The following is a 25,455-nucleotide window of genomic DNA, read 5'->3' as shown; positions in this document are numbered from 1 at the left end:
AGCCAAGCCCTGGATCTCTTTGAATTGAATAATCCACAATGAAGAGGAAAAGATCACAATGAAGAGGAGGAAGTAGAAGAACAACTCAAAGTGTAGTGACTTGGAAGCCAGTAGTAAGGTGTGTTAGAGAAGAGATGGCTCAAACGCTGTTGACAAAACAAGTAATATGGTCTTCACGTTTTTTTTTTTTTAATCAATTTCAGAAAGCAGGACATTAATTTCCTCAAAATCAACAGTAAAAATGACTTGAGGTCTTCATTCTTACCCACAATAGCATTTTTAAAGTTGTGGCCAGAAAGGCTGCCAGAATCACAGGAAGATGTGTTGAGAGGATATAGGAAGAAAGGGGGTTTGGGTCGCCATCAGTTTACCAGTGTTAGATTATTTTGTCCCAGAAAGGGAGCCTGTAAATAAGAAGGTGAACAACTCCAGTCTTCAACCTCCCACTGTCATGGCTGGCAGAAGAGGCAGAGTATCCCCATCTCCACAGAAACTTCCTACAGTTCTGGTCCTCAGGCCCCTGCCACATCTTTCTACCTATAGCTGAGGTTTCTGGGAACACAGTTCTCAGGGCCAGATTTGGGCTTTTTTCCTCCTGTGACTCTGTCATGCCCACACTTCACCAAGCCTGTGGCACACAGCGCAGCAGGGTGCAGCTACAGAGCCACCTGGAACACTAGGACATTGAAGAAAAGACAAGAAGAAAAGAGGTCATTGTCATTAAAATAAAACAGCCACAGACCCATAGATATGATCACATATCCTGTGGTGTGGGAAAGCATTTCATGTCACAATTTTCTAAAAGGTAGATATATTTTTATATCAAGAAGTTTTATAGCTCAGTTGGTGCAGCTTAATTTTATAGATGATGGATTGTGATGGAACTAGGTAAAATAACTTGGTTTATATTAAATGTCAGTGATAATCTTTACTTTAGATGTAATATAATTGTCGAGTTTCAAGATGCATTCAAAAATCATAATTAGCAACCAGAGTGATGTTTAATGGAAGGGGAGCAGTTGATGCCAAATAAGAGAAGCAAAATTTTCCAAAACTGCCTGTCTCCATCACAGATCCTGGACTAAGGCAATGAAAGCCTCTGCTATCCAGGAAGGAGAGTGTAATCTTGCAAAACATGCCAATGAGTATTTATACGTTATGAAATATAAAGGAGAAGCTTTGAGAATTATACTTTCAGAAGAAGTGAATGTCTGCTGTTTTTATGCAAATTATTTTTTGTATTTGTACCCTAATCATGTCGTGTGAAAAGTAGAATGCATGGATGACTTTTAAATGACATATGTCAGGAAGTAAGCTCCAGCTGAGACAGACTACAGTATAGGGAAATAGCCTGTACTATTTTCATTTTTTTAAGGCTAGGGAAAAATAGAAAACCACGGCAGATTATCTTAGCTTTAAATTTTTATTATCTTTTTGCTTTTCCCCCCTTGACAATGGAAACACTGGTTTGATGCTACGGAGTACCACTAAACTGTCAACTACTGAGTTAATAATTGCAAGTGCAAGATAGAGATAGGAAGGGAATTAATGTCCAAATGGATAAAATTTCACATAATCTTACATTTTTCTTTCTGCTACTTTATTCTTGTGGGGTTTATTATTTTTTTTACAATGACTATTTCTCTGGGCATGTGTGCTTTACAAAAAACCCCACAGTCTCCATATAATCTTCTCAATAGCACTGCACTGTAAAAATTATCACACCAATGTTAAAAATTTAAAAACAAATTAGACTCAGAGGGATGAAAATAGCATCATATTCTTGAAGCTGCAAACTGAATGCCTATTGACTATATATTAAATGTTCTTTCCAAATCAGAACTGCCTCTTGAGCTCTAGAAGTCTTGTTGTCAAAGTTTGATAAACATGAGAATCAATACAGAACATTAGCAAATACACAGATTTCTGGGATATTCTCTGGAAACTTATTCTATGTCTGCCTTAAATGAATACCAAGGATCTGCAATGTTAACCATTATTCCACCTCTATACTTTAAGAACTTTGAGACAATTTTGGATTTTCAAATTCAGAATTTTCTTTAGGAAAAGCCATATAGACAGAATTTCTAATAAAAAAAAATGAAAAAACTATTTTTAATATAAAAAGAAAAGATGGTGGGAATAGTACTCATCAAGAAAGAAATTGGAACAGAGAGCATCTTACTAGCAGAAAAAAGGAAAGGAAGTGATTTAGACCCAAACATTAAGGGACAGATTCCCAAATTGGATTTTGTGAAATAAAGAATATTTTAGTTACAAATATTTTTGAGCAAGGAAGATTAAGAAATTCATAGAAGAAATGTGGAAATAGTAGCAATTTAGAAATGGAGAAGCATTTCATACCCATAAATAGGCATGGTAATGTTAGCTGAATTGGTCCCTCACCTCACTGCTACAATTAGAAACCAAGAATGTGCAGATATCAAGTCTGGATTATTTTGCAAATCAGAAGAATTCAATTATACTGAGTTTGACTTCCTAGATCTCTTGAAAGAGATAAGCTTTTCTTGTAAGATCAAAATCCACTGAAATCAGATGTAAGATCCCCCAATTTTGGCAACAAATCTACCCAGAAAGAAATCCTCAGTCCATTTCACATGTAACAATGATTCCTGCAGATAAAGCAAGAATGTACCGCACAGAAATCCTCTGTTTTCTCCCAGATAGCTTTTACATTGCAGAGTTCAAGATCAAAGGGTAAGTGCGCTAAAACATGCTGTTTTCAAACTAATCTCCTTAGGACTGATACTCCCATTCACAGACTAATTTTTTCCATTTTCTGAGATTTGGGGCATGTTACTTGTTTCTCTTTGACAGAAGGATGACTAATTTTCACTTTGACCCAACCACAAGAACAGAGATAAGATTAATAAAGAAATGATTTTTTCAGAATATTATGAAGAGGACAATGCCTTTTACTAAACAGAAGTCAGTGACCAAATATTTTTTGTGGCTGATGGATGAAAAGTATTAATCAAAATGTTCATAATCTATGGTCAATTTCCTTAGAAGGAAAGATGGAAAAAAAGAAGAAAGGAAGGAAGAGGAAGGGAGGAAGAAAAGAACACAAACTCTTCCATGTAATACAGGTGCATTAATAAACAATATGGAAAACTTCTGTCAGTGAGTGCAGCTAATTAGATATTATCATTCTGAGTCCACTTCTCCACGCCTTCCCTCTTCATAATGGACCACACAATTATATTTTAAGCAGCAAGAATTACCTAGACATTAACTCTACACAGAAGGCCACCAGTGATCCCATATCCACATGCACGACCACAAGCAAATGTACATGCAAAACCCAGGAGCAGGAGTGGATACTGCTCATTAACAAAACTGAAATCTGAGTTGTAAACAAAGCTCAACTTGGATTGAGTAATTAAATATAAGAAAATCCGTGAACAGGAGTTTCATATAAATACAACATTTCACAAGAAAATTCCAGCAGGCAGATACATTCACTTATTTCCTATGGTTTCAATATTATATAGCACTGGCTTTCAAAATTTAAGGTGCCTAGGAATTAGGATGCTTATCCTGACCTAGGGGATTATAGTTTCTAAGGAACGGAATGAAAACTGCATGCTGACCGCATACTCAAGGTAACTCTGATGTAGGTTGCTTTGGACCTTACTTTGAGAACCACACTCTGCTCTGCACTTTACTCTGAGCCGTGTGACAGCAGCCCGGATATGTTATATCATGTGATTCAGTTACTAAACACAATGCCTTTCATGTAGGGTAAACAAGGTTTTTAAATATTGAGAGAGGTTAGGAATGATGGGATGGTTGGACTCTGAAAATACTCTGTGGAATAAGCTGAATTTCAAATTGAGTCTTAAAAGACAGTAATTATTTTGGTAAATATGAGAGCTTAAAAGTACTTTCATATAAAAATATTTAAAACAGTATAAATGATAAATTATTATTATTTTGTTTGACAGGCAGAGTTAGACAGTGAGAGAGAGAGAGAGACAGACAGAGAGACAGAGAAAGGTCCTCTTTCCGTTGGTTCACCCTCCAAATGGCCACTATGGCCGGTGCGCTATGGCTGGCGCTGCGCCGATCCAAAGCCAGGAGCCAGGCGCTTCCTCCTGGTCTCCCATGAGGGTGCAGGGCCCAAGCACTTGGGCCATCCTCCACTGCACTCCACAGCAGAGAGCTGGACTGAAGGAGGAGCAACCAGGACAGGACCGGTGCCCCAACTGGGACTAGAACCCAGGGTGCCAGCGCCACAGGTGGAGGATTAGCCAAGTGAGCTGCGGTGCCAGCTGATAAATTATTTTTTCAACTGGAGGGTCTACTAATGTTTCTAGCACACATAAAATAATCAAAAAGAATTAACTGAATTAGTAAATGACATAACAACAAAGTAAATGTATATATTTAAAAAATCACTCATCATTCCATCAGAGACAAAATATTTTGTTATTGATTTTGCTGATACTGTTTTTTCACCTAAAATTCTTCTGTATATTATCTATATATTTATGTAATTGTAAATAGTTATAATTATAAACACCCAGTTTTATTTTGTCAAGTAAGTGAATATGATAGAACATAGATTTTCCTTCTTGATGTAGAAGTCAATATAATAATCAAACTGATGAGTTATAATTTATATAAATATTCTGTATTTTTTACAAGGGTGGCATTTCTGTTTTGTATTTGTATTATAAATAATGCTTTCCTTCAACTGTATTTTTTTCTTATAACAAATTTCCATAAGTGAGATTACTAGACTAAAGATTTAAGCGTTTTTATAGATCTTGAAATAATTTGCCAAACTACTTTTCAAAAGACTTGTTCTCATTCTCACATTGTCTCCAGTATACTCTGTTCTATTACATCTTCACTGGTGTGAACATGTTGTCTTTCCTATCTGGGGATGCCCTTTTCCCATTTAAAAAAAGTTCTGGTACACTCCTACACGTTGCGTTGTACCAAGCTCAAACGCTATTCTTTCTTGCATCCTTCCCAAATCTCCTAGGCAGACTTACTCATGATTTTCACTGTGTTCCCATGGTGCTTTGTAATAATACTATATTTAGCACTTATCAAATGGCTTTACATTTGCTATCATTTACATCTTTCTTTTTGTTCTTCCTCAATTATTAGCAACCCAATGGGATGAGCCTCCCTCCACTTCATCTTGGGAAACTTAACCTCTACTACAGGGGTTGGGTATATCAGACAGTCAATAAATGCTTGTTAAGCAAATAAAGAATAAATGACTGTGTCAGTGTGATACTCAAGCCCATTCACTGGTTTTATGTTTGGGTAAAAATGTTTCCCTTCACCAACTATCTGGTAGGCCACCTAGTTAAGGATCATTCATATTTTTGGAGATTTTTTTGGGGCAATACACTTTTGTATATATATATATATATTTAAAAATATATATGTATTATATAAATATATATATAAAGGTATGTATTAGATGTATATAGGAGATATACATTTTAATTTTTGCTGACCTTCTTTTAGGCCTCGGGGGTACAATTCTTAAGCTTTCTGTGAATCAGATCTCTGAATCTTTTTGATTATGACTTTTGGACATAGGAGAATCAGAAAATATCTCTATATCAAAAAGAAGCATCATTTATGAATTTTACATTAGGATTAGTGAACATGATTAGTAATCAACTGTAGGGGTTGGTGCTGTGGTACAGCAGCTTAAGCTGCCACCCACAGTGCTGGCATCCCATACAGGTGCCAGTTCAGGTCCAGGCTACTCCACTTCTAATCCAGCTCCCTACTAATGCACCTGGGAAAGCAGTGGAAGAAAGCCCACGTTCTTGGTCCCTGCACACATGTAGAAGATCCTGGTGAAACTTGTAGCTCCTGGCTTTGGCTGTAGTGGCCATTTGGGGAGTGAAGTATCAGACAGAAAACCTCTCTCTATCTCTCCGCCTCTCTTTAACTCTGCCTTTCAAATAAATAAAATAAATCCTAAAAGAAACAAAGAAAGAAATCAACTGCGGAGAATATAGCACATGTATGGCTCCAGTGTAGAAACAATGAAAATGTAAAAATAACTACTGCTAATGAATTATATCACAACATATCAATCCTTATCAATTCATGCATTTTAATGTACACTATCTCATTTTATTCTTATGAAAACCTGGTGAGAAACACAAAGAAAATATATCATACCTATAACCTGAAAGCTAAAGAATTTCAAGTAGAGAAATGTGGTTATTAAGTGAAAAAATTCAGAATCAGAAGTCACGTATTTTGAGTCACTTTGTAACCACAGTTCCAGGAAAATCAAGAGATGTAGTTAAATTATAGTAGTTAATTAAGGAATTGAGAAAGCAAGTTTTGAAAGAGAACAAATTAGATGTGTTTGAAAAAAGAAACAAACAACTTTGCCAGTGGCAGATAAAATTTTTGCTAAGAAAATCATGATTAGACCAATATGCAAAACAAGTGACACCAGAGGACTCTCACTGAAGCCAGGGGCAGGAGGAGAAGGGCTGCTTTCCCTTCTCCCTGGCGGCTCCTGGTAGCCTCTAAAACCTGCCTGTAGGAAAGCACATACAAGACCATTCAGTTACTTAGCCATCCTGTCATTCAACTAATACATAGTGCAGCTGAACTAGATATAAAGAATTATGGGGAACAGAAAACAACTGTAAGACACAATCCTTCTCCAAGAACACATACACTCACTCATATTCTAAAACCATGTACTATAAATGTCACAGAAGTTGTAGTACATAATAGGCATTCTGAAATTACAGAGAAGAAGGATGACTTTTAGACTTGTACCTTGCACTGAGTTCCAAACATTCACCTAAGGAAAACAATGAGGTCATAGAGATTTTGCTTCTCATTTCGCGACTATGTACATACTATTTAATCTGCCTGTGTTGAGGTGCCCTTTTCTGTGAGATGAAAAGACTGAACCTATTTTGCTAATCAAAATACATGTAAAATGTGACTAAAGGGTCGACAGTAAATTAGTGGGGAGAACATGTGCAGTTAAATCACACAGATCTGACATAAGGTCGGAGCTTTCATTAGCTACACAGCTCAACCCCTGTAAACTCAATTCTTCATCCATAAACTAGAATAATGGCAATATCCTTTTAAGAAAGTTTCAAGAAGTATTAATGAGCATACTGGAAAATACTTTGTGAACAATAAGTAGTAGCAATCATTATTCACTATTAACATGAAGAAGTTACTTCTACGTATTGCATAGACTATTTCAATTCTGATTCTATATAATTTCCTTTTAATGTGATTAACTCCTATGGAAGCAATTAGTATTATGTGTATAATGAAGATCAAAGGCTTTGACTTGGTAAATAGTTCTTAAATTTTGCTTTCTTTGCAAATTTTAAATGTACAGTTTAATGCTAAGCTTGGGAAAGATGTGATTTTTATTTTGAAATGTACTAGATTTTGCTTGCACCCTTTCAAAATGGTAGGCTGTATTTCAGTTGTCAATTGTACTAGAACTCTAGTTAGATCTATTAAAAACAATAGTCATTAGTGTGCATTGAATTTAGTCACTTCTAAAAATGCTATACTAATTGCTTTAGCGATATTCAACTTTACTTCTACAGTGATAGGCAAGACAAATGAAGTTCTGTAGCACAACATAATGCCGGGCACATCCCAGGCAAGCTGACTACAACTCATCATTTCACACAAAGAAGTATACTGTAATGAAAGTGAGAGTGATACTATTAGAGACATATTTTTGAATCTATACTGATTGTTATTTAAAACAAACAATAAACTTAATTATTCACTCACTCTAGAAGTTAAGCCATTATTTGGTAATGTGTCACTTACAATACTCTTAACATCTGATTGGGACATAACCAACATGCAACAAATTATAGTACAGAAATACTCCATGACCTGAGGAAGTATGCTTCATTAGTGGAATAATCAGATGTCCATCTCTGAGAAGAAAATGTATGATATTCTAGAAACCACTACCATGAAAGAATAAGATATGGTATCACAAATTGTGAGCAACTTAAAAGGATGTTTACTTAATAATGTGCTACTTGGATCTAAATGATGTAATATTATGTTCAGACCCTATAAGACACAGGATATGTATGTTCATCATAAATAATCAAGCATTTCTCCAAAGTAGCACTGCTCAAAAATTTTTAGACTTAAAAACTGTTAGACTCCTAAAGATATACTGTTTATACAGGTTATATATGGTACCTAGTCTATTACAAATTAAATAAGTGGCTGATGTTGTGGTGCAGCAGGTTAAGACATCATCTGCAATCCCACATCCCATATGGTGTGGGATTGTGTCCCAGCTGCTCCATTTTAGATCCTGCTCTCTGCTAACGTGCCTCGGAAAGCAACAGAAGATGGCCCAAGTATTTGGGTCCTTGCATCTAGCTGGATGAAGCTCCTGCCTCCTGCCATTGGCCTTGCCTAGTTTTGGCCACTGTGGTCATTTGAGGAGTGAACTAGCAGATGGAATATCTCTCTATCTCTCCATCTCTCTCCATAACTCTGCCTTTCAAATAAATAAAGAAATCTTTTTTTAAAAAAGAAGGAAACTAAATGAAAAAGTAGTTAATAACTCATTTGGAAATAATAATAATAAATCCATTAATGGTAGCATACATAAAATTTTTAAATAACTCTATTTAAAAACTGTTTTTCATAAATGTTTTATTTATCTTTCTATCAATTAATATATGTGAAAGAGTAACAGAGAGAGAGAGAGAGAGGGAAACACAGAAACACACTGAACTTCCATTTACTGGTTCACTCTACAAATGGCTGCAGCAGTCAGGGCTGGGCCAGGCAGGACCTCCATCCTGATCTTCTACATGGATGGTAAGGACCTGTGTACCTGGGGCATCAACCACTGCCTTCTCAAGTGCATTAGCAGGAAACTGGATAGGAAGCAGAACAGCTGCAACTTGAACTGCCACTCCAATATGGCCTGACAGCATTGGAACCAGCAGCTTACCCGGACATGCCACAATGTGGGCCCCTAAAAACATAAACTTGCAAAGAGAATAGCATTGTTTAACATCTTTTCAAGTCTTATAAATCTCTTGTTTCATAGAAGACATCTGGATGCTGGTATCTGTTTCTGCAACCTTCTGTAATGTCACACAGTCTCTGGAGAACCACACTGTACCCTCAACAAAGAATTAAAGTAGGGGCTGGCGCTGTGGTGCAGCAGGTTAACGCCCTGGCCTGAAACGCTGGCATCCCATACAGGCACTGGTTCTAGTCCCAGCTGCTCCACTTCTGATCCAGATCTCTGCTATGGCTGGGGAAAGCAGTAGAAGATGGCCTGTCGCTCCCCCACTTCACGGAGGAATGACACCGGACCCTGCGCTGTTCTTTTGTCTGCTCGGCCCTTCCCGGGTTGGCTGCCAACCCCTCCACCTCCATGGAGGGGCGGCTCCCCCTGCCACTTTCCCCACTTCTGCGGAGGAGCGGCACACCGCCGGCCGGCTCTCTCGGGGGCTGCTCAGGTGTTCCTTCAGATGTTTCCTGGTGCATGTTGTCTCTCTCCTCCTTTATAGTCCTCTTCCACCAATCCCAACTCTGCTGCCCACACGCCGAGCATGCTGCTCTCCTCCAATCAGGAGCAGGATCAGCTCCTGCAGCTTATCAAACTGATGAGGCAGCTGCGTAGAGGTTGTTTGGTCTCTTTCTCTCAGCGCCATATTGTGGGAGAGCAGATGGATAGAATAAGTCTTAATTCCAGTAACTTAGTCTAGTCCGAGTTGCTCCCCACAATGGCCCAAGTCCTTGGGCCCCTGCATCCACGTGGGAGACCTGAAAGAAGCTCCTGGCTCCTGGCTTCAGACTGACAGCTCTGGCTGTTGTGGCCAACTAGGGAGTGAACCAGCGGATGGAAGACCTCTCTCTCTGTCCCCGCCTCTCTTCTTTCTGTGTACTTCTGACTTTCAAATTAATAAATAAATCTTTAAAAAATAATGAAAGTAAAATTAAAATTTACTATTATTTATGAAAATAGCTTTGAACTCATTGAAATGAAATTACAAGTTCTACTCAGCTCCTATTCTTAGCTACCAAGGCTAACTGGATCATACTTTTAGAACTACTGTTTTAAAGATTTTATAAAGTTTAGAGACTGCATTAATTATTTTATTTTGGGGGTGTGGCTGTGGAAGCACAGCAGGTTAATCATCCCATATTGGAGTGCCAGTTTGGGTCCCAGCTACTCTGCTTCTGTTCCAGCTTCCTGCTAACATGCCTGGGAAGGCAGTGGATAATGGCCCAAATACTGAGTCCTTGCCACCTATGTAGGAGACCCAGTTGGAGTTCCAAGCCCAGCCTTGGCTGTTTGAGCATTTGGGGAGAGAGTCAGTAGATGGAAGATCTCTCTCTCTTTCTCTCTGCCTTTCAAATAGGCATACATATTTAAAACAATTACTGCATTTTGGTATATAACATTCATCTATATGCTATTTTTGCTTTCCTATTTTGAAAATTCCCAAATGGAGGAGCCGGTGCTGTGTCACAGCAGGTTAATGCCCTGACCTGAAGTGCCAGCATCCCATATGGGCGCCGGTTCTAGTCCCGGCTACTCCTCTTCTGATCCAGCTCTCTGCTACGGCCTGGGAAAGCAGTGGAAGATGGCCCAAGTCCTTGGGCCCCTGCACCCACATGGAAGACCTGTAGGAAGTTCCTGGCTCTTGGCTTCGGATCGGCACAGCTCCGGCTGTTGTGGCCAATTGGGGAGTGAACCATTGGATGTAAGACCTCTCTCTCTCTCTGCCTCTCCTCTCTGTGTAACACTGACTTTCAAATAAATAAATAAATCTTTAAAAAAAAAAAGGAAAGAAAATCCAAATGGAGAAGAAGGCTATGTCTCACAAATCTTATTTACATTTCCAGCACATGGTAACTCTGCTTGGAGCCATACTCTACATTAGCATGTAGTATTGACTAATGGGTCTATGGATGGACTGAAACTCATAATGTATTATGGCTCCTTTAATTTTTTTTTTTTTTTTGACAGGCAGAGTTAGACAGTGAGAGAGAGACACAGAGAGAAAGGTCTTCCTTTTTTCATTGGTTCATCCCCCAAATGGCTGCTACTGCCAGCGCGCTGCGCTGATCCGAAGCCAGGAGCCAGGTGCTTCCTCCTGGTCTCCCATGCCGGTGCAGGGCCCAAGGATCTGGCCCATCCTCCACTGCACTCCCGGGCCACAGCAGAGAGCTGGACTGGAAGAGGAGCAACCAGGACAGAATCCGGTGCCTCAACCAGGACTAGAACCCGGGGTGCTGGTGCTGCAGGCAGAGGATTAGCCTAGTGAGCCGCGGCGCCAGCCATGGCTCCTTTAATGACCTTTGAAATATGTGATGTAATAGTACTTGTAGGGTTTGTCAAATTGTGAACCCCTTAAGTCAACATTCTACTGCAACAGGAGAAGTTCACTGTATCTGAATTTCTTCAAGATGAAACTAAGTTATTTTCCTAGATAGCAACTGTGACTTTTGGAAGAGACAGAGATGAGAAGAGAAGCTAGAATTTTATGGAAATTATTATTTTATTTCTTTATTGGCCTTGACACAGTCAAGAAGGTCTGATCAATTTTTGTATTTAGCTGTAATTTCACAAATATAAAACAACTGCAATTTAATAATATAGGAAGAAATGTCAGTTTGAGTTGATTAGAAGCTATAGTTTCATACCATTATGAATGAAAAGAAAGATGCAACAAACATGATTATTATTATTTGTTTTGTTTCAAAATCAGATCCTTTGAGAGACAACCATGTAGGAACTCAGAAATGAAAGAGTTATACATTCATCCCTGCTGAATTGTTGCAAAATAAGATGACTGGGTAAATATATATTAAAGAGTGAAACACTCCTCCTAAATGAAAGTCTTTATTATGAAACAAATAATTTCTTTGACTCTCACAAAATGGTTCTATTATCTCCTAATCTGAGAAATTCATGGAGAAAGAGTTAGTATCTGCCATTGCCTTGGTAATCAGAAAACTGTTTTGACTATTCTGTCATGAAAACAGTACATACTGAAAAAGGGCCTCTTTCCTGCTGAAATCTGGGTAGATAAACAAAGTAGCTGTTAGACTGGGAAATATAAAGGGAGGTCACACATCTGAGTTGACTCTTTCCTTTTCACGAGTCGTGGGACAGCACACATGCTACTTGTCTTCTGCTTTCAGATGTCTACATTACCAAAACTCACGGCTGAATTACAAAGCACAAAGCCTAAAGGCTTAGAAGCTCAGAAACCAGAGTTCTCTTAGATATTTTATTTTAAACTCATTTTGCTCTTGACCCACTTAGACGAAACAGATGAAATAAAAAATGTTCTAAGCCTCCTATTCACTTGTAAGCATTTACAATGCACTGCATTATCACCATACAAATAAATTTGGGTTGCAAGAAATAAAAGATGTGTGGATGGTCAATAGTTGAACTGTAAAATATATATTTCTGAGATTCTAATTATTTACAAATGTTAGTTGATTCAATTATGAATCTTTACAACAGAGTTGGCCAAGAGATCTAAATAAATGAAATGTAAATGTTGAAATCAAACTTAAAAAAATTAAATTAATATTTATTTATTTGAAATGCACTGGGAGAGTAACAGATATACAGAGACAGAGGGAGGGAGAGAGAGAGAAAGAGAGAGATTCCATCCACTGGTTTACTCCCTAAATGCCCACAACAGGCAGGGCTGGGTCAGGCCAAATCTAGGAACCTGGAACTCTGTCTGGGTCTCCCACATGGGTAGCAGGGACCCAGCTACAACTACTTGAGCCATTACCTGCTGCCTCTCGACAGTGTACATCAGCAGGAAGCTAGATCAGAAGAAGAGGCAGTGTTCAAATCCAGGTATCCAATATGGAATGCAGATGTCCCAAGCAGTGACTTTACTGTTGTGCCAAATTCCTGCTCCACAATTAATTTGAAAAGAAAATTGACCATCAACTGAAAGCTATACCTAACAGAAATCAAGTAGAAATTCCTACTTTCTGTTCATATGCATTTGTAGTAGGAGGTATGAAACACTGGCAGCTGAATGTGGCAGTCACACTTTATAGTATTTACACTGAATCCTGAGTAAGTATAATTGTATGGTATTTTTAGCTTATGAATACTAAGATTATTTGATTCTTAACATGCAGATAGGTAGCTCTTAATTTATTGTGAAAATTCAAGTTCAGTGACTTGTGTGCCACTTACATATAAAAAAGCAAATAATGACTTGCACTTGTGGTTGAAGTTGTAATCCCTCAAGTAAAACCTTGGAATCTGGGCCAAGGATCCACATTTGAAAATCAATGCCTTAAGGTTTATTAACTTTTCATATACAAAGTTCAAATAAGCCATTCAACCATCCATTTTGGGTCTAACAAATGCCAGGCCTACTTCGGATACGGATGCTGCAGATACAGATACTTAGGATACTGCAGAGACAGATATAGTAGTGAAAAAGCCAACAAACCGCAAAGTCAAAAATGAAAGTCGAAAAATGAATAGTAAATTAACAAACTGTTATCAATATTGTACAGCCAGGTATTGCAAGGAACAAACCTTCAGTTGAACAAGGTGTTTTTTTTTTTTTTTAAAGCTTTGCATCAAGACAGAGTACACACTTTGGAGAATTATGAAGAGACTCAGTAAGAGGGGATTAGAAAGAAAGGACTCTATTGCAGAGTTTGGGTTTACATTGGATGATCCTGAGGAGGGCTTAACACAGCAGGACCTTCTTCTGATTGAATGATGTCAAAATGTGGGAGCTAAACTAGGAATGGGTATCTCAAGAAATCTTATCTGCAGCAAGAACAGACTAGTTGAAGATGAATCTATGATTGAAAAATAAGCAGTAGTCATTTTCACCAAGAGATGGTTTGATATTTTGTCAGTTGCATAGTGACCTGACTCTTAGAAAATAACATAAGGAAAAAAACCTAGTGGTTTTGACATTGGCATTTTAAGTCTGGCAACAAAGGCATGATCCAAAAAATAAATAATTGATAAGTTGAACTTCATTAAAATTTTAAAACATCCTTCTGTCTTGTAAAAGGCATTCCTGAGAGAATTAGAGACAAGTCACAAAGAAAAAAATACTTGCAAATGACATATCCAATGAAGAGCTGCTGTCCAAAATATACAAAGAACCCTTAGAACTCAGCAGTAAGAAAACAACTAAATTTAAAAATAGAGCAATGATGTTAATAGACACACCAAATAAGATATATAGATGACAATTGAGCACATGAAAAGGTCTCCATATCATATGGCATCAGGGAAATTTAATTTAAAACAACAAGAAAGGATGACAAACTTACTAGAATGGTCGAATATGGAACAGGAGGAAATACTACAAGCATGGGCTGCAAGAGGAATTCTCACTCATTGCTGCTAGGAAAGAAAATTAGCACAGACACTTTGGAAGAGACTTTGCTAGTTTATTATACCAATAAACATATCCTTATATCATCAGACAACCATACTCCTTGGAATTTACCCAAAAGAAGTGGAAATTTATGTCTGCACAAAAACCCGCACAGAGATGTTTCTAGCAGCTTTACTCATTTTTATTTATTTATTTTTTTTTTTTTAAACTCTTTTTTTTTTTTTTTTTTTGACAGGCAGAGTGGACAGTGAGAGAGAGAGAGACAGAGAGAGAAAGGTCTTCCTTTTGCCGTTGGTTCACCCTCCAATGGCCGCCGCTGCAGCCGGCGCACCGCGCTGATCCTGGCAGGAGCCAGGAGCCAGGTGCTTTTCCTGGTCTCCCATGGGGTGCAGGGCCCAAGCACCTGGGCCATCCTCCACTGCACTCCCTGGCCATAGCAGAGAGCTGGCCTGGAAGAGGGGCAACCGGGACAGAATCCGGCGCCCCAACCGGGACTAGAACCCGGTGTGCCGGCGCCGCAAGGTGGAGGATTAGCCTATTGAGCCACGGCGCCGGCTTCATTTTTATTTTATTTTATTTATTTATTTATTTTTTTGACAGGCAGAGTGGACAGTGAGAGAGAGAGACAGAGAGAAAGGTCTTCCTTTGCCGTTGGTTCACCCTCCAATGGCCGCCACGGTCGGCGCGCTGCGGCCGGCGCACCGCGCTGATCCGATGGCAGGAGCCAGGAGCCAGGTGCTTTTCCTGGTCTCCCATGGGGTGCAGGGCCCAAGCACCTGGGCCATCCTCCACTGCACTCCCTGGCCACAGCAGAGAGCTGGCCTGGAAGAGGGGCAACCGGGACAGAATCCGGCGCCCCGACCGGGACTAGAACCCGGTGTGCCGGCGCCGCTAGGCGGAGGATTAGCCTAGTGAGCCGCAGCGCCGGCCTAGCAGCTTTACTCATAATCACCAAAGTGTGGAAGCAACCAAGATGTCCTTTATTAAGTGAATGAAAACCTGATTATAAATGCAGACAATGAAATATTATTTAACAAGTTATAAATAAATAAGCAATTAAGCCATGTAAAGACATAGAGAAATTTTAAATGCATATTACTAAGGTAAAGAAACCAATCTCTGTTATTCCAACCATACAACATCCCAAGAAATGAAAAACTATGGGAACAGCAAAAATGTCACATTTCCAGGTATTTTGGGGGTAGGGTGGTGTAATGTGGGATTAATAGGTAGAGCAGTGGGGTTAGTACTGTGGTGTAATGGGTAAAACCTCCATCTGTGACACCACCATCCCATATGGGCACTAGTTCGAGTCTTGGCTGCTCTACATTTGGTCCAGCTCCCTGTTAATGTGCCTGGGAAAGCAGTGGAGCATGGCCTAGGTCCTTGGATCCCTGCATTCATGTGGGAGACCCAGAAGAAGCTCCTGGCTTCAGCCTGGCCCAGCCCTGGCTGTTGTGGCCATCTGACGAGTAAACCAGGGGATGGAAGATTCCGCTCTCTCCCTTCCTCTCTGTCTCTGTAACTCAACCTTTCAAGTAAGTAAATAAATCTTAAAAAGAATTAGTAGAGCAAAGAGGATTTTTAGGGCAGTGAATGAATATACTTTGTATGGTTATATAATAATGAGTACATGCCATTACATATTTGTTCAAACTCATAGAAATACAGCATCAAAAATAAACACTGATGTAAACCATGGACTCTGATCATGATGCATTAATGTAGGTTCAGTTACTGAAGCACATTTACCACTCTAAAGGTGGGTGCTCAAAATGCGGAAGTTCTGCAGGTATCTGGGCAAGGATCATATGGGGAATCTATATTTTCCTCTTAATTTTGTTGTGAACCTAAAACTGCCCTAAAAAGCCTTTTAAAATTTAAAAATCATAATTACAAAAAAATTAGAAAATAAATACAAAATGAATATGTAAGTAGTGGGCAGGAATTATGGCCTGGTGGGCCAAGCTGTTGCTTGGGACGCCTTCATCCAGTATGAGACTGCTGATTCGATTCCTGGTTAACCTGCTTCTGATCCAGCTCCCCGGTAATGTTCCTGGGAAGCAGCAATGATGTCTCAAGTACTAGAGTTCTTGCCACCCATGCGGGAGACCTGCATGGAGTTCCTGGCTCCTGGGTTCAAGCCAGCCCAGCCCCAGCTGTTGCTACCATTTGGGGATGAAAGATTATCTCTCTCTCTCTTTCTCTCTGTGTGTGTCTCCCTCTCTCTCTTTCTTTTTCCCTCTCCTTTTATCACTCTGCTTTTCAAGTAAATTAATCTTTGAAGAAATATTAGGTAAGTACTTACCACAGTAGATAAAAATTACAAAGGTTATCAATTTTTCCCCAAACACTTCTGCTAGGGTATCTAACCTTACTTCCCTCAAGTGACTGCTACATTTGCATATTTTGAATAGTTCTTAGAAGAATTGGCTGTGGTGACATGTGCTGCCTTATAGCAATCTTAGAAAGTCACATGCCCATCAGAGGACATTATTAGTTTTGTGAGGAGTCAGATGGGTTAATAGGCACTCAGGGTGATCCCAGTGGAATTTGGGGTGTAGAATGCTTACTTCCCCGAAAAGTTATCTTTAGCAAGAACAAAATGACTGCCCTCCTGACTTAGGAATCTCCAGATTTACTGAGAATAACAAGAGAGTTGTGACTGCATCTGAGCTCATGGTTTATTGTGAAAACAAGTTACCTATCCCATTTTCTGGGTGGTTTTTGATTCTATCATGAGCAAGGTCAAAGGATTGTAAATCAGATCTTTAGATGGGTTTTGTCCCTGCCTGGTAACTGAATGTCTACCTGATTTTCAGTTTTTTTTTTTTTTCCTTCAAAATTGTACTTAAAAACCCCAGTGCCATGGGGTTCTTTGGGCTTTGTTTCTCTTGTAGCCCCCTCCATGCCACTCTGGCTGGAGGTCTTTGACTCTAATAAATCTTGCTTTTAAACCTTTAAATCTCACTTTTCTCTTTGCCTTGTCCACTTGGAAAATCTTCTTCCATGTGAGACAAAGAACCAAGGTGATACTGTTTTCTTTTCCACTGTTTTCCCATAGCAGTTTCCTGCCCTGTACCTAGAATGAACTATCCTCAGGAACAAATACAGCAGCTGAGTAATTACAAGCAACACAACACTCTCTTAGGATCACAATGGAATGCCTTTCCTTTTGCAACAGGAGTCCCTCAAAACGTAGTAATGAAGTAAGGGTGCTCTTCTCATTAATGTTATGAGGGCTCAGGACCTAGGCTTTATCTCCAATATGATGATGATTGAGCAGAGGAGTCCAGGCCTCTCTGGCATGCTTTCTTATTGTGGAACCCAACAGTTCGACATACTATGTGCGGGCACAATCAATGTGGAACATAAGCAAGAGGTTTTTGTTTTTTCCCCTTACTGTTTTGTTTGGAGGAATATGATCAATGCAAGGCATTAAAGGAATAGTTTCAAAACACAGTTATCATGGACACAGATTACAATAACAGAATATACACAATCATGTATTGCATACAACACACTTAGAATCTTAAGGGTTAGAGTATATTGAATCTGCGTTAGTAACAGTTGTTGGAAAACATGCAAATAACTCAGAGAGCTTATGATCATAACCTACAATTGGGGACCTCAAATCACGTCAAATCATCACATCTATGGGAGTTACTTCAAGAAAACAGAGAGAGCGCTCATGATCAGCTAAAGGCCCAGGGGCATCCTCGGCTCTTAAATAGACTCCCTCTGCAAGTCTCGCTCATCCACCATCATTCAAAATAATTATGTGATGATATGGGCAAACCACAAAGTACTCTGCTTTGTGTAAGGCAAAAGGGGAGAGTGGATTTCTAGAAGTTAATAAACAGGTTAGCAGTTTTCTTTCACTTTGCTCACAGCACCATGGAAAAAGAAATCATTGATGTGTAAGAAACAGGATTCTGCCACACCAGTGCCTCACATTCAATGTTGCAAGAGAATGAAATATCGACATATTTAGGTGTAGTTCTCATAATTTCATCCAACTCAAAAGAATGAAACACTCCTGGGTAACATGAAAACACCAGGGGAAAGGAGAGAAAATGATCATTTTTTTCCAATCTTCTTCACACCTTTCGATTTCTTATAGCTAGGGATACACATTTTTCACAGTGATTGAAGAGGGTGGTAACATCTGTCAAATCTGTAGAGTCAAGACATGAAACTCAATTTTAAGATCTCAGAAGAAAAGTGGGCAACAGGTAACTGGTAATTTCTACCAATTAAATATTCTGGAATAACTAAGTAAAATGAATACTTAAAAACACCTTTCTTGGCTTTTTAAAAATTGAATTTCTCGACTTTCATAACATTGTCATGTATAATTATAGGGGTGTGGAAATTTTGTTTCCTCTTTTCTGAGTCCTAAGTTTTTCTTATCATTTTCAAAAATCAATGTACATGGAAAAAGTAAACAGCCTACATTTCAAGCATGGGCTGGTCCATGCTGCAAAGTAAGAAATGATTTAGAGGACCTGAGTGCATGTCCCCCTTGAGTCTTATGACTGCCAAAGTGACTCTCATTTCCAAAAATTCATTAATCCTTTCAACGAATGTTTAGTGAGCACCCACAGTAGACAGTGATATGTGCAGGGAGGTGGGAATAGGGTGGGGGTGAGCATGATGTATCACAATAAATGAGATGCAGAATATGCCCTTGAGGATGCCATGGTCTAGACAGGAGGAAGACACATTGTTTTCCACTCTGTATTATTTGTGCATGACACTCATGAGAAGTAGGGGTAAAGTATTATGAAAGTTCAGAGGAAGACAAAATTACAACTTAGAAGGAGAAACAGGGAGAAACTGTAGAAGCATAACTTGGGGCCGGCGCTGTGGCACAGCGGGTTAAAGCCCTGGCCTGAAGCACCAGCATCTCATGTGGGCGCCGGTTCTAGTCCCAGCTGCTCCACTTCTGATTCAGCTCTCTGCTATGGCCTGGGATAGCAATAGAAGATGGTCCAAGTCCTTGGGTCCCAGCACCCACGTGGGAGACCCGGAAGAAACTCCTGGCTCCTGGCTTCGGATTGGTGCAGTTCTAGCTGTTGCAGCCATCTGGGGAGTGAACCAGCGGATGGAAGACCTCTCTCTCTGTCTCTACCTCTACCTCTCTGTAACTCTGTCTTTCAAATAAATAAAAATAAATAAAAAAGAAGAAGCTCCTGGCTCTTGGCTTTGGATTAGTGCAGCTCCAGCCATTCAGGCTATCTGGGAAGTGAACCAGTGGATGGAAGATCTCTCTCTTTGTCTTTACCTCTCTCTGTAACTCTGTCTTTGAAATAAATAAAATAAATATTAAAAAAAGCAGCTGTAACTGATTTTTGCCTCAAAAGATAGGAAATTTTTAGACAGGTAGAAATAAGAGATGGCAGAGCAAAGACAAATCAAGAAGCATGGTGGTGAATCAATAGATAATTCACTTTACTTAAACCTAGAGAAGGCAGTGATGGAAGTAGAGATTGAGGATTTAGAGTATGCAGGAGGGCAAACAGTGAGTACCTAAAGATTTCTGCATGCTAGACTCATAGAATGGCGGATGTCCTAAATAGCACTCTGGCCTCAGAATCAGCCCTGAAGGCACTCGGATCTGGCTGAAAAGCCCATGAGAGTATTTCAGGCATGGAAAGCCAAGACACTCTGGCAAAAAGATCTCTGTGAGTGAGATCCCAGTGGAAAGAACAGGTCTTCAAAGAGGGAGGTGCCTTTCTCTGAAGGGAGGAGAGAACCTCCACTTTGACTATGACCGTGTCTAAACAAGATAAGAGTCGGAGAACTCAGGGGGCTTCCATAGCCTTGGAAACTCATAACTGGTGCATAGGGAGATTACTGATGCCATAAACAGGAGTGTCAATTTGTGAAGTCAACGGCAGGAGTCACTGTGCACTTACTCCTCATGTAGGATCTCTGTCCTTAACGTGCTGTACACTGAGGCTTAATGCTATAACGAGTACTCAAACAGTATATTTCACTTTGTGTTTCTATGGGGGTGCAAACGATTGAAATCTTTACTTAATGTACACTAAACTGATCTTCTGTAAAAAAAAAAAAAATTATCAATTCCCAACTTGACTCTCACTGGGATTAAACATGACAATAGGTCTGATCTGATTTCATCATTATTTAAAAAAAATCATCTATTATTTTTCACTTTATGTTTCTGTGTGGGAGCAAACTGTTGAAATACTTACTTAAGGTATGCTAGGCTGATCTTCTGTATATTAAGATAATCGAAAATGAATCTTGACGTGAATGGAGGGGGAGAGGGAGTGGGAAGGGGGGGGTTGTGGGTGGGAGGGACGGTATGGGGGGGGAAGTCATTGTAACACATGAGTCGTACTTTGGAAATTTATATTCATTAAATAAAAGATAAAAAAAAAGATTTCTGCATGCTAATCTGTGGATTTATTTATTTATTTATTTTTGACAGACAGAGTGGACAGTGAGAGAGAGAGACAGAGAGAAAGGTCTTCCTGGCGCCGTGGCTCACTAGGCTAATCCTTCGCCTTGCGGCGCCGGCACACTGGGTTCTAGTCCCGTTCAGGGCACCGGATTCTGTCCTGGTTGCCCCTCTTCCAGGCCAGCTCTCTGCTGTGGCCAGGGAGTACAGTGGAGGATGGCCCAAGGGCTTGGGCCCTGCACCCCATGGGAGACCAGGAGAAGCACCTGGCTCCTGCCTTCAGATTAGCATGGTGCGCCAGCCGTGGCGGCCATTGGAGGGTGAACAAATGGCAAAGGAAGACCTTTCTCTCTCTCTCACTGTCCACTCTGCCTGTCAAAAAAAAAAAAAAAAAAAAAAAGGTCTTCCTTTACTGTTGGTTCACCCTCCAATGCCGCTGTGGCCGGCGCACCGTGCTGATTCGAAGCCAGGAGCCAGGTGCTTCTCCTGGTCTCCCATGCGGGTGTAGGGCCCAAGGACTTGGGCCATCCTCTGCTACCTTTTCGGGCCACAGCAGAGAGCTGGCCTGGAAGAGGGGCAACTGGCACAGAATCCGGTGCCCCGACCGGGACTAGAACCTGGTGTGCTGGCGCTGCAGGCGGAGGATTAGCCTATTGAGCTGTGGTGCCTGCCTAATATCTGGATTTTAAAATATGTTAAATTATATAGCAAAACCTATGCAGATGTGATTCCTTTAGAAATCCTGATTCGGGCGGGGCTGGGAGGGTGCTATCCCAGATTATCTGGTGATCTCCCCTGGCATCAGAAGGATTCTTTATATGTGAAACAGGCAAACAGGACAGTCAGAATCAGAGAGGGAGATGCAGCAAGAGAAGCAGAGGTCTGTATGGTACAAGAAAGGTGTCATTACTGAGGAATGCAGAAAATGTCCAGAATCTGCAAAAGCAAAGTAATAGAGTCTCCTCCAGAGAGTGCCAAAGGAAGGCACCCCTGCCAATCCACGTTAAATTCCTGTATGAAGCTGCCCTATTTTTGGTAATTTGTTAGAGACAAAGTGGGATACTTTGAACATACTATTCCAGAAATGATACAACAATACTAGTTTATCCATTACTTGGTGGTTATACTACTTTACTCATCCACTGGTTACAATATTTGACATTGCATTTTTAATTTTAAAAAGGCATTTACCTGTTTGCCTCTTCTAAATTACCATGAGGAACAAAGCTCTATTTGGAAAATATAGAAAACACTCCAGAAGAAAAAGATTTGTGAATATTATACATAATTCTTTCATGAACACTTTACATTTGCGATGCCAATGCATCAACATGGTGGGTGGACAATTAGAATTGGGAATTCATGCCTGTATATAACTCTCAGAAGCTATTACTAAAATTTATTATTATAGCTTATAAAAGAGGCTCATTGAAGTGTGACTATTGGACACTGGGAAAATCTAACTGATTTGTATTTCTGAGAAGAGAATTATTTAATCAGGATATTTTAGCATAAGTTATTTGAAGAAATGATTTTATAGTCAGAATTATTGACTCAAATGTCATCATTTTAACTGGTTATTATTACTCATAAGTAAATCATGAGGATACTTCAAAAAGTTTGTAGAAAATAGAATTAAACGATAAATTTAGCTTGGTGCAAGACATATGTTGATACTGGCAAATAATATTCTCATAATACACAATTCCTATGGACTTTTTAAAGACCTCTTATATAAGGCAACCTAGTATAGGGAGATTCAAGGATGGAGAAAAAGAGTTTTTTAAAAGAGAGTATCTCACCCATAAGTCTCTTTGTTTTTGAAGTATCTCTTACAGAGATTAATTCCTCAACTTCACAGATATTTCCTGAATGAGTACAAGGCCAAGGTTCCTAATTTTACTTAGGATTTAACACAGACTTCGACTTTGAAAACCTTACTATTTCCTTTCTATGTAAAGTTGTATACTTTCCCAAACCACCAGATAATTAGAAACAATAGCTCTAAAGTACTATTTTCCCACGAGTATGTAAGTTAACATCTCCCGGAAGTGTACCTGACTTTTACAGCTTGTTTCTACAGATCAGCTCTGTGGAATGGGCACAGGCTGAGGGCCCTGTTAGCCTGGGAAGCTGAGGAGGCGGGAGGACTAAGGAAAAGGAGGTAGGAAAGGCTTAGACAAGGACAATGGGATCAGGAAATGAGCCTGTTTCCAGGCCTGGGTTGGCCCAGATGACTACCACTCCAGGGATTTTTAGAAAATGCTGCTGCATTGCTTTTGTGGAAAGACAGCCTGGTCAGCAGTGGAGTGACCTCAGCAGACAGAAATGCCTTGATGTTTAGCCACCAGGCAGAAACGTCGGGGGCAATAGGACACTGCAGTCTCTAGTCTTCTGTACCGAAGTGCAAACCACAGAGGTCAACCATAAAAGTACGGACAGGATGGGATTAAATCCTTTAACTTCTGTAAACACTGAACATATGACATGTCACTCCCCAAGCTGGGGCCCAACACAACTCCAGAGAAGTATTTCAAATTATTTTATTCCAGAAATGATGCCTTCTGAGTTGGACAGGACAGCATTTGTCTTGTGACCCCTGAAGTTAGGATATAACAAGGAGAATGACTTTCACCATCTAGAATTATTTTTAAGATTATTTATTTATTTTATTTATTTGAAAAGCAGAATGAGAGAGAGAGAAAGAGAGAGAGAGATTGCTCTTCCAACTGCCAGTGCACTCCCCAAGCAGACGAGATAGCCTAGCCAGGGACAGGCTGAAGCCAGGAGGAAGTATTTCATCCTGTCTCCCACGCAGGTGTCAGGGGCCCAGGCACTCAGGCTTTCGCAAGTACGTTAGCATGGTGCTGGATTGGAAGTAGACCAGCCGAGACTCAAAGTGGTACTCAAATGGGATTCCAGCATTGCAGGTGGCATCTTAACCTGCTACAGCATAGCACTGGCCCCTCATCATCTAGAACTCCTAATGCCAATCTACACACATATGTGCATGCTTTTTACATTGTATAATATGTGTAATTATTCTCCTGTAATATATGTCAATCCCCATAATATGTCCTTGGTTACTTGTTTTGAAATATCAAACTTCTTCTAAAAACATTTTTTTTGAAAAATCCAGTTTTTTGATACCTAGAGCACATGTGAATTGAAGCATACTTTTCAAGTAACAATTAAAATGTAAAATGAACCAATTTTTGCTGAAGATCATTCTAAAATGCATTATTCACTTCCCTGCCTTCTTAATCAAAGGTCTGAACATAATTTAACATTTTTTATAATGACATGGGTTTCGTTATTATAAATGATAATTAGTCTATGTCACTATAATACAGGGAGACCCTCAGGGATGGCTGTAGTGTACTGTACTCATTGAACACAGAAAATGGCCAAGATGCTTTTTTTTTCATATAAATTTTCTCTGTCCTTTCTCACTGCCATGATATGTGTCAATTGCTTTCTTTTTTTTTTTTTTTTTAACTGTTCAAGGTAGTCTGTCTGCCAACTTCGATCAACTCCTAAGCAGTGAAAGCAAGGTAATCTCAATTTGTCAAAGCTCTGGAAATTACCTTGTATTGCATGCTACACCAGTGCTTCTCAAACTTTGATGTGCTACAATCAATCAGAGGTCTTGTTAACATGCAGATTCTTAGTTGGTTGCTCTGGAATCAGCATTAAAGTATTGTGTTTCTTAACAGCTCTAAGATGATACCTTTGCTACTTGTCCTAGCAACATACTTTGAGTAGCAAAATACTAGGTAATCATGTTTATTTTTGTTTTGTTTTCTTAGAATTGTATCTTTTAAATTACTTTTAAAGGGAAGGACTAAAGGCTATTCTTCAATAAATGAGTTCTAAAAATATGTACAATAGACTTTAAATTCACTATCTCACAATTTTTTTCTTATCAATATGCCTGTCTTCAGCCTCATAGAACAAACATATGTCCCTTCTACACTAGTACATAATGCAATGTCTGCTTCTCATATAGACCTTATAGCTTCATTCATTTTTTTATTATTTATATGTCAGTCAAATACTAAACCTGAAGATGTATCATATCTGTGCATCCTTTAAAACTGTGCCTTGGGGCCGGTCCTGTGGCATAGTAGGTGAAGCCACTGCCTGCATTGCTGGCCATCCATATGTGTGCTGGTTCAAGTCCTGGCTGCTCCATTTCTGCCTAGCTCCCTGCTATGGCCTGGGAAAGCAGAAGATGGCCCAAGTCCTTGGGCCCCCGCACCCAGGTGTGAGAACTGGAGAAAGTTCCTGGCTGTTGGCTTCGGATCAGCCCAGCTCCAGCCATTGTGACCATCTGCAGAGTGAACGAGTGCATGGAAGACTTCTCTCTCTCTGCCTCTGCCTTTCAAAATAAATAAATAATAAAAAGGAAACTGTGCCTTGCTCAAAAATAGTTGTTGAATAAATACAGAAAATAAAGAATTTATATATATATATATATATAGTTCTTAGCATAATCTCAGATATTTATTGTGTGAATTTGTTAGATAAGTAATCAGGAAGTGAACAGTCTAACAAAATTCATATAAATGTCAATTCCTAATAAACTGTTAGGAGCAAGTGTGTGTTTTT

The 25,455-nt window shown here is 39.5% G+C and overlaps 1 protein-coding gene across 48 annotated transcripts in view; it reads right to left on the bottom strand.

The window, feature by feature from the left end:
• The window catches only part of NRXN1 (neurexin 1), a 1,231,187-nt gene that overhangs the window by 64,373 nt on the left and 1,141,359 nt on the right, over positions 1-25,455 (bottom strand). The gene's annotated exons all lie outside the window — the stretch shown is intronic.

The sequence above is a fragment of the Oryctolagus cuniculus genome, chromosome 2 (genome assembly GCF_964237555.1).
Source record: "Oryctolagus cuniculus chromosome 2, mOryCun1.1, whole genome shotgun sequence".
Lineage (NCBI taxonomy): Eukaryota > Metazoa > Chordata > Mammalia > Lagomorpha > Leporidae > Oryctolagus > Oryctolagus cuniculus.
The sequence above is the reverse complement of the archived record's forward strand: the minus strand, read 5'-3'. Positions and strand labels throughout refer to the sequence as shown.